Source organism: Anopheles coustani, chromosome 3 (genome assembly GCF_943734705.1).
Source record: "Anopheles coustani chromosome 3, idAnoCousDA_361_x.2, whole genome shotgun sequence".
Lineage (NCBI taxonomy): Eukaryota > Metazoa > Arthropoda > Insecta > Diptera > Culicidae > Anopheles > Anopheles coustani.
The window spans coordinates 13616470-13627500 of record NC_071288.1 but is presented as its reverse complement, the minus strand read 5'-3'; positions in this window follow the sequence as shown (position 1 = coordinate 13627500).

Sequence of the window (11031 nt, the reverse complement as noted above, 5' to 3'; positions counted from 1 at the left end):
CACTACACTCCACGCGGTGGTCTTTGCGGTGTCGCACTAAGCTGTGATTAAAAACGCATAAATACGTCAACAAGTGGATCAAGCTGAGGGTATGGAATGCCTCATGGGAAAGCATCTTAAGACGTGATCGTCGTGATGACGGAGATCGTTGAGTGAAATGTTACTTGAGTATGATAAGCATCATCGTTCGCGAAGGGGCTACATTTGGCAAACAAATAATGCTTTGAAGAGATGGAAATCGTCTCAAGAAAAGAAACATCAAAACAGTGCTTTGAAAGGTCATCGTTATGCCGTTAAGTGGGCGAGTGAACTTAACCAGTAGCACCCTCGATGGACGCCCGAGCAGCACTTCCGGTCGGCTAAAGGTAACAGCTTAATTTAAATGAGCTTCAAGGCGAACGAATTAACGAAATTCCGGTGCGTCGATGGCCACTTCCCGGAGGAATCACAGCTGGACCACGAAACCTACAGCTTCCATTTTTGGGAAAACACATGTGGCGGACATTACGCTCAAGTCCGAGGAAGCACGCGTACCAGAGATTAGTTTGAATGTTTGTGAAGTTTTCTTCTCATTGTCTAGTGGTTTTCGAGGCAACGCATGTTTGTGTTCCACTGCCTTCCGGAAGCGGAGGTGAGATTTTAATTGATCTCCAAGCCATCCTCCAGGAAAGGCGGACAGCCGGGACTGGACGGAAGGGTTTTTGTCGTTTCATTTCGTTGTCGTGGGACACACGAAAGCACGCGGGGAAAATCTAGGTCGTCCCTAATTTCCCTAAATGTCGCGTCCGATTTCCCTCCCTTCGAGACGACGGCCCGGACATATGCACAAGCGACCAGAGGTACCGAATTTATGGCCGCTGTCGACGGGGATTTATGCGTTCTCAGCGTCACTCATTATCGCCGGCTCTAATCTCGCATAGACAATCAGGTACTCATTGGGGAATTTTCTATCTGTCGTTTTCGGTCGCCTGCCTCAAATCGTCCGAACGTTCTATAGTGAACGAACTTTCCCAAAACTGTCGTCCAAAAAATGCGATGCACTGAAAGTGATACTCGATTGGGACTCGGTTGGAAGCGCGTGGAAGCCTACGGTCCCCGCCCGGTGTTATCGGTGGCTTTGGTGACCCTTTTACGCGAAACTTTCGTTCGATCTCGACTTTCCGTTGCGTTGCCCAGCGCGATCGGGTAATGAAAACTTTACCAATTACCAACATTGCAGGATGCAGCTTGATGAACGACGCACCGTTTTCATGGCATGCAGTATTTCGGGAATCGGCCCCGTTGCGCACGCTTCTTCCCTTGGTTTCCTCCTCCTTCGTCTTCGGGTGAAATAAAATTGGCGAAAAAAGAGAGTTTTTGCCCTCGGGGCGTAAAATGGCGTAAATGTTGGCCCTTTGGTTTCGTTTTTTTTTTCTCGATGCATATGGGTATGCGTTGTTCGTTTCGGTGCATTCCCTTTGGTCCTAGGTATTGGCGCTTCGGAACCAATGATTACACTGTGGGGAAGGGACCTAATGGGGCGGAATGAAAGTTTCAAGTCCGGCGATCTGGTTTGAATTTTCGTGCGCAAGCACTTTGTTTACGAAATGACGATCGATCTTTTTTGAGTGTTTTAAAATGCTTCCTCGAAAGACTCGATGCGATGCAAAAACGGTGACGTTCCTCTTTTCTCGTTGATGTGCTTCAATCTTCATCTTTACCCATTTTTTAACCGCATGAAAATTCCTTTTCATTTGATTTAAACTGCCATTTTAAAAACCGATGAAAAATAAGGATTTTCGATTTAATGTTAATGTCACATCTTATAAAATCCCTCATGCGCATCTTTGTCTGCGTCGCACAGCCAGCAGTTCGAGAGATTTATCTTTTTTACCCCACCACCCGCCCACTACGCATCGATCCCGCTCCCGTCCTCCCACCGTTCGCCCATCCATATTTGTCTTTGCGTTTCGGCGCGACGCAACACTTTCAATTTTTACATCTTTCACCCTCGGCCCCGCGAACCCAGCGAGGTGTAGCATTCCGCGGCACACCTTCACCGATTTGTCCATCGGATTTTTAAATGGGCGCTTTCTTCTGCCTCAAAATCGCATTCCAATTCAAGCGGAAAAAGCATCACACCTCCGGCGTTTAACGTCGCGCTGACGTTGTGCATTTTGTGTTTTTTTCTTTCTTGTGTGTTTTGTATGTCGTCTCCCGTTGTCTTATGGCAATGCGCACACACACGTATATAGGGGGAAAGGATGGGCACGTGACGGGTCATCTTCGGGTGGCCCTGTTTGGGTTCCCGCTTTAGCGCATTAAAAAGGCTCCATTCCGTGGCTGGGCCGGGCATTAAGACGGCAGCAATAATTGTAGCTAATTTATGCCCGGTTTCCGATAGAAAACGGTGATTTAAAATTGGTTTCATCCGAGCGGCGTGTTGTTATTTCCTGGCAATGGTCGATGCAAGATGGCAGCGTGTCATCTCCCAACACGACGCCTATGTAAATAGCATCCAGCACCTGACTCCGATACCATCCAACCGAGTCGAAGAGCCCTTCCTGCTTCCTGGGATAAAAACACACACACACATTGGTGGGCCACAGTGGGAAAACTGTTATGATGACAAACAGCGGTGATCTGTGGCAGCGTCCCTTCCAAACATGCGCCCGCCATATGCGCGGGGGACCCGCTAATAATGGGAAACTGATTACGAAAGCAAGACGGGAGGTATCCAAATATATGGCCACCGAACGACGAACCGGGCCCGGCTCGGAAGAGGAAACCGCAGAAACCTCCCGTTGGCGTGGAGCGAACGTTTCGTCATTCCCGCCACCGATCCCTCCGATCAAACTCGTGCCATCGTATCGACGGACGTGCATAATGCAGCGTGCGCATTGATGCATTGAGTAATCGACACCGACACCGCGATAAGAGGCAAGCGGGTTTTTTTTTCGGGCCAGAGCGGAAAGATGACGGGTCCGTCGGAAAGACATGCCCTTTTGCATACACGATCCCGCCGGCCCGAAGATGATTATGCACCCCCGTTGGGGTGGATGGGAGGGGGAAAGAGGACGGTGGCGGGAAAGTATGCACGCCCTTTCGAGCACTGGAATGTTTCCATCTTGCTCCACCTGGGAGGTGGAGGTTTGCCGATCAATTTCATGGTATTTATGTTTGCTCACGAGATGATTGAGCCTCAACGGCTCAGTGAAACATCGTGGGTTTCTTGCTTAAAGAAATCAAATTAGGGCGGAAGGAATTTCGCCCAAAACTAACCAGGGGAGAAACCTATCCTCGGTCCATTATAGAGCATCGGACGGTGACAGGCAGCGTTCATCGAATCGTCAAAAACAGATTTAATCTTGCTTCCCATAAGTCGACAACGGCGCGGGGGGAAAAAGAGAAGTCGGTTGGATGAATCTCACATTCTTCATCTCTTGAACCTCTGCTGAACCTTCGAAGTTCACAAGTCAGCGCCATTGGAGCCAGGGAAGCACAACTCAGCGAGTAAACACAGTGTTTATTAAAAAAAGAAGCTTATAATTATGTTTATCAACCTACTTTTGGAATTTCGAAATTCGAAATGTAACGATTTTGAGTGTGTTTTATTTACGAAATAAACCATAAATGTTTGTGAAATTTTCATCGATGCGTAGGTTACTCTGCCCTGACCATCGGCCGGTCGATAATTTTATCGGTTTTATGCTCTGCGCTGTTCCGAAACAGAAAAGGAAAAAAAAACGTAGGAACTTGATCGTTCGATCGTTCGGGTGAAAGTTGTCGTTCCGGACTCCTTAAACTCCTTCACCCCTTTCCTCCTGGCACGGGATGTGCTGCGTGTCCGTTTTGAGATAGTAACCTTCCGTGGTTTTAAAACCTGGCGGTAGACATTCTAAAGATCCCCGTACATCGTTCAGTAGATCAATGAATGTCTTCCAATGGGTTGGCATTCGCTCTCGATACGATGCAAAATGCCTTACATCCCTTGAAAAACCATCCTTCAAAATCACTCTTCTTCGGCCGCCCAACATCTGCGACCCATAAGCGACGCATAATCTTACGCCGGTCGTAAATGATGGGCTTTCATCTCGGAGCTGACGGGATCGTTGCCCTTGGGCGGTTGCTCGCGATGTGCGTAAGCTGTACTTATCCTGCAGGGTTTGCATGCTGATGTGAGCAGCATTTTGTCGCCGCTAACCCGGCCACCCGACGGAACGGGTACCGATTAAGATTAACATATGCTGCACAAACAGTGTTGGCAGTGGCGGTGGAAAGTGCGGCATATCTCGATGGAGACGTTAGACCAGATTGCTCGCACGGATGTTAGCGATAACATCCCGTGAACTCGTGTTTTCGCTACCGTACGATCAAGCCGACTTCGTTCCCAGAGGGGATTTTGCACCATTTCGATTATGATCATTACCTTACGATACCCGTCTGTGCAATATTTTATTACATTAAATTTTAGTTTTATATTACTTCAAGCAGGCATGTTCTGTTAGAATAAATAACAAAAATCAAATTAATTAATTTATAATTCGGGAGGTGAGGAATAAAGATGGAAAGATCATAAGGAAAGCAAATTTAGGACATTTTATAAATACAATAAAGCGCGTAAAGGATGTTTTCTAAATGACAAATAATTTTATGTGGCACATTCTAAAAATGCTAAAGCGCATATTTTTCGAAATATTCGTAGGCACATTCAAACAAAAACTAACGGGCCGTTATAAACGTTGATTAAACCCATGAAAACGATCCGCGATCGATTTCCTTCCATTTTCGTTCGAAAAGGTGCGAAATCCCGGCCGTAAAACATCGCGCGTCTAAACGAGAGCTAGGAGCTTTTATGGTTCCAATACCGTTTTAACACCGCGCTCGCCGATTAGTGGTGTTTGCGATATCGCGACTTCGTCATCGGGCAGCGGGTCGTTGAACTCGGCTCGAAAACTTTCAGTTATCACCGCAAACCGCGCAACGGCAAAACAATGCAGGTAACGCGGAAAAAAAACTCCCCCCCCCCCCCCCTTCCATCGGTGGTCGCCCATTTCCAGTAGAACCGGTGCTAAGGATCGCTGGAAAGTAATAACGTGCGGAAAGCACACCACGAAAACCGGCCAGCATAAGTTAACAATCTGTTTTTGGCGTGATGGACGCCATCGGTGCGCGAATCGAATGTTGAGAGGGGAAACCAACAACACACAACCTTCCCAAACTCCTGCTGGATGCCGAGCGGTGGCCGGAAGTAGGTCAGCCGATGCCTGCGGGGTTAATTTCGAACGCACTCCGATCCCGGCAGCGACGCGGTCTCCACGACAGGCTGAAGGAGTGTTGCGCAAAAAAAAAGGCACAACCTTCCGCACACTTTCATCCCGACCACTTTCATCATCATTTTCCAACCCTCCGCTCCCCTCTCCCCCCCCCCCCCCCCCCCCCCCGCGAGCCGGAGTCCATCCTTTCGGCGTCTCCGTCCGCTCCGAGCTGATGATGTTATTCTTCCCCGCCGCCGAGATCGCACCAACCACTAGGCTTCCCTTTTAATCTCCACACCGTAGGCATATCATATCAAGTTGGGTTTGGTTCGGGCTCACCCCTCCACCTCCGCACACGCCAGCAGGATCGATACCTTCGCCATGCCCGGCGCAAAACTTTTCCTTTCTTGTCGCTTTCGTTGTTGGCCGAAACCGGAGAGGCGAGTTGGTGTCTGTTTATGTTTTGTTCGCGGGCGGCCACTGCCCTCCCGCTCGGCAGGCAGGGAGGTCTGGGTTGAGGTCACCCACGGTGCGCGTGGTATGTCTCCTTCGGACATGTTTGCGTTTCTCCCGTGCGGGCCAAGGGTGTTCCGATGGCACGCCGAACCGAGCGGATCCTCCTGCGACGGACGCTGACTGACACGAAATGGAGAAATTAGTGTCAATGTTGCGGTCGCCCGAATGGGGGTCAGGAGGAGATTGTCGATCGCTTTTCTCTCCGCCTCGCATCGGGGCGACTGGAGGAATGCAAAAATAATCAATGCTTTGGCGAGATTCGGTTGTTGATGGTGATTCGGTATTAATTAGAAATCACACAGGTTTACAATTGGCAACATTGGTCACCGGGGGGGATTATCAAGGAGGAAATCGTTAGGTTTTACGCCGCGGCTCGTAGTCCCATGGATTTAACGAATTTTCTATTGTATAAATGCAAATTGGTCCATCTCGCATCAACAACTGTGGTTAACTAAAAATTTTATTTTTGAACCTGAAATCCTTTTCTATCAGTTCAAAATCATTTGGCATACATACGTCAACGGATGTCAATAGACTTAGGTCTTTCTATCTTGTTGTTTACAATTGTGTTGCCCTACAAATGTTATATAAACAATTAAGTAGAGTATAATACGGTCTTTTCTCGTATGTTTTTCGAGTTCCTTTTGTGCTCGATACTAGAATTCGTTCTTTGATCCTCAAATTGTTTCAGAGACAAGATTTATTTTTATGTCTTTTATTTTTATAGTAAATAATAGATATTTATAGTTCTACTAGCAGACCCGTTTGATGTTGTTAAAAATTGGTTTAACGGTCACATTATATTTCTTAAGTACATTTTACAATTTCATTGTATTTACCCTTTTTACGTCGTAATAAGCTTATAGTGAGGCTGCTAATGATTATCATCCTTATTTTGTTATTAATCAAGCAGACCAATTGAATGAACGATGTTTTGTGCACGCCTGGTAAGCCATGTATGACGTACATATTAGTTTTCTAAATTGGGTTTCTATTAGAGCTTTTTAAGAATCTGCTAAGGTGTATTGCCGATGTCTAATAACTGTTTGGAAAAAGTAGAAGCTGATGGATCCTGTAGCATTTGGACGTGCCTGTTTATGCTTAGCTAAAGTTTTTCAAAATTGCTCCATAACACCGATGAGTAAGGCAAGTTCAGGTGATCTTATCCGCATAGGTGAATCGTGGCACTACGGGAAGAGTTTGCCTGAAATCACCTGAGAGGAGAAACACAGTACAGTTGGTCCCCGCAGTACGCGAATGTTTGGGACCAAACGCAATAGCGTATATCGAATTTTCGCGTATTGCGGATTCCTCTTCCATATCGTTTATACTTCATATTGAAGAGTTGACACTGAGAGGGAACCGCTTATTTAACTTATCTTCCAAATCACTAATAAATGTTCCATTTTTTCTATTCCAGTGCATATTAAAAACTTCATTCTACCAAAACAAAGTAAAATTGACTAATCAGAAGTCGAGCAACCCTATGAGCTGTCAGTTGTAAAAAATCGCGTATTGCTAATTCGCGTATATCGAGTATAGCGTACTGCAGGGACCTACTGTATTACTGGAACAATCTTTATTACACTTCACGTCTTTGAGTGTTCTGTACAGCGCCTCAAGAGAATGCTTCTTTGCCATGGTGCATTCTTCCCAGAAAATTATTTTTCACTGTTCCATGACCTAGGCCATGAGTGATTGATTTTTGATGTTTCATACGGCTTTTAGGTTCCTATTGATGTTTAGAAGTAGCCTAAATGATGAATGGGTCGTTCTACCTCCATTTTCAACTACAATTCCAGATGAAGCAACTGGAATTGCAATGTCATTGTTTGCTCGTATTTTGGAAAGCAAGAGCGATATGAGAAATGTTTTGTCAGTTCGGACTGGGGCATCCAAAAAAAGATACCACTTTGTCCCGTTGATACTGCCATGATAATGCGTTCGTAAACATATGCTTGTTCATCAGTCAACATTGATACGTTGTGAGAAACGATATCCAATATGACTGCAATATTATGCTGCAGTTCACGACTTATTTCAGTGTCCATCAAATTAGATGCACTTCGATTCGGCGAACCTAAAACATAACAATAACTTAGCGGTAAATTTTTAATTACCATGCAAAGATCCTCGATACTAATCATAGCTTGTCGGACTAAATTCAGCGACATTAATGTTTGAACACACGTTTTGTTGTATCATGACTATGCGCCGCATTTTGTCCTGGTAACAGTAAAACTTACGCCACGTTGGATTGCATGTAAACGTGACGAATAAGCATGCTCGTCCCTATTCGCGAGTTCATAGCCTCGCTGTAGTAACTATACTGAAATTCGTTTTCACAACACTGGTAAATGAGAAGGTTTTCTCACTGCTCTAAGCAACAATAATTTGAACACATATTCTACTACCACCAATTAACAACATTAGTTATTATTACCAAAAATTAACAAAGATTTTACTATCGTCACTTATATGAAACGACTTGTTTGAATTAAATTCACCACTTTTGTATTAAACTCACCACCACAGTATGTCAAAAGGCATGTTGCTGTGTCCGTTTATACTTGTTGTAGTTCACTTTATGTGTCATTGCTGAATGTAAACAAAACAAACAAACCAATGTATGACGATAGAAAATTGTAATTAATTAAAAAAGTATAAAATTTTCAGATATGAGACATAGTTAAAAACCTATTCTCATACCTAAGGAACGTGTGTGCAAAGTTTGAGTTTAAATAGTTCAGTCGTTTAGGAGGAGTTTGAACACTAACACCGTGACACAAGAATTTTATAGATATAGATTTGTATTTCAATTTGGTACTCCCCAAGCACGTGATAGTTATTCTAACTTTTCTCTCCACGTTTAATTGGATGCCAAATAACTCAGTTTTGTATTAAACAGTTTCGTTCTAGTGAGACTTGGTTATTTGTATTACAGTTTAATTTTTGTAAGGTTCCTAGTGAATGTTTAAAGCATAAGAAAGACGGTTGCATTCTCATAACTAAAACAACTCTAAGCTGTATTAGGCACTTGTGGGTTTCCACATTGGTATTCCGTTTTCCTAATTAATATAATTAAATTATCCATGAACTACACGCTGAATGTTTAAAATTTTCAATAAACCCAACAGGTGAATCTTTATTGCCCTCGATAACCGGGAATACCGAGTCTGCGGTCCCAAAATCAGGTCAATGTATTTACACTATCGTTCGAATAAGGTGAATCGGTGTGTGCATTAGGGAACGATTAGCTAAAGCTTTTCCTGCCGAAGAGTGCTTTAATTATCCCGATATCTGGAGTGCATTAAGGGCTAACGCTAGCTTTTCCTTTCCCTTCCTGCCGTGCTCAGGGGCTCAGTCGGTCGTGTTTGGGTTCGTTTTTCGCTCCTCATTAACCCCGAACACCGGTGGTGGGGTGTTCTATTTTCAATGACGACGTCGAAACCCCCGGACACCTCACCTTTTCCCTCCCAACCGCCTGCTATCAGCAAAACATCAATCAACCCAAAATACCTCCGATCACCGATTCAAATTAATTTTACGACCTTCCCCAGGGACCGCACCCTCGGGGCGGATTCACAACTCCACTAACCCTAATTCGGTCGCGTCTGCACAAACTCGCGCCACTCAATGCCTCCCCTTCCCCCTTTCCTAGCCCTGCGAAGTGGGGACGAATGCCACAGGAAGCAACTTGTCTTAATCTGGCTGGGAATATCGGGGCGGGACAGACCGCGATCCGGAGTTCCATCGTACGGGTCGCATCCGGTGACACCGGCGCAAAGGTGATCCGCCAGTTTCCACCGGCTTTTCCGCCGCTTCCCTTCGGGCTGGTGTCATAAAAGGGGAAGGTTCAACTGGGCAGCGCTACTAAAAAGAGAAATGATTGAATTTAATTGCATCTTCAGCTCCAGCTCACATGGGGAGGAATCGGCTTCCCATCGGCCTAATAGTCGGGCACCATGCGTCCGTATCCGCGCACATGCGAACCGACACTTAACCCAGGGGGGTGCATGTGCATGTGCAAATGGGCTTGTTTGCGCCACCGTGGCTTGCGGACGAGGAAAACCGGTCCACTCCTGGAGGCCCAGCCGCCGGCGAGTGCGAGTGCGCCGCTTGTAAACATGACGCTTCTAATGAAGACACTGTCCAAACGGCAGTGGCCCCCGTCGAGCGTCATTTGCATCGTCCGCCGACCGAGGGAAGCAGGCACGACGGCGGTCACCGGCGGTCACAGCTTGTTCCGTTTGCAAGTGCGCCGAGGGTAAATTTAATTTATCGATAGCGGAGGCTGCATTTTATCACCCGCAGTACAAAACGGTCCGAGCCGCGGCAAACGATCGACGCATGCCGACATGCGGCCTAAGACGCGCAGCACACGCACAGCACACGCAGAGTGCATCTGCACGCGCAAGAAAATCCCCGCAGGAAAGCCGGGAAACGGGGTGGTGGACGTTAATTAAATCACTTTCACATGACGACACACGATGCCAATGCTAAAACGCAACCGTGGCTCGTCTCTCGGAGCGACCTTTTCGAGGGTTCGACCAACGCCACCAGCCGACCTGCTCCGTTTCGCCTCTTCGATGGTGGTTTTATTTTTCCGGTAGAAGTATCCTTTCGCTACCGTTTTCCTTTTCGTCGGCTGACCGATTGCAGAATCGGCCTGGTAGAAAGCGAAAGGAGCATCATGCACGTGACGGTCATCATCGGTGCATCCAGCATTGCTGATGCTAGGTGGACTGGAATGTAGTTAATAACTCGGAAGGAACCGTGTCTGGGCTGTTGAACTCAGCGTGGCACGCAGAGTTAACCAACTCTAGCGCCGAGCGCGATAATGAGCTGCACTTTGCATAATCTAGCTAATGGCGAATGTTAACGTTTATTGTCACCTCTGCAGTTCATTTGGGAAAATGCTGTGAACCCATGCCCTTCCTTTTCACAGCTTGAAAGATTGATTATGTATCTGTAAAGCGTGAAGTTTTATGATCCATTTTTTTTTAACTTGTGTCTAAGAAGTTTAAACACAATCAACCACAAGAAAACATTAATTTATTTAGATACTACGAAATGTTTCGGTTTGGTCTACTCTTTTAAAAAAATGTTTAATTTGGATAATTGGTCTGTTTTCCATACATTTCTTATCTTAAAAAACTTATTATTTTACTAACAATATGTCCCATGATTTTACCATGTCCAGTGATGTGCCTCAAACCCATTAGAAAATTGAATATAGACTTAATTTTTATTTGTTTTAAAGAATTTAAATCTACAG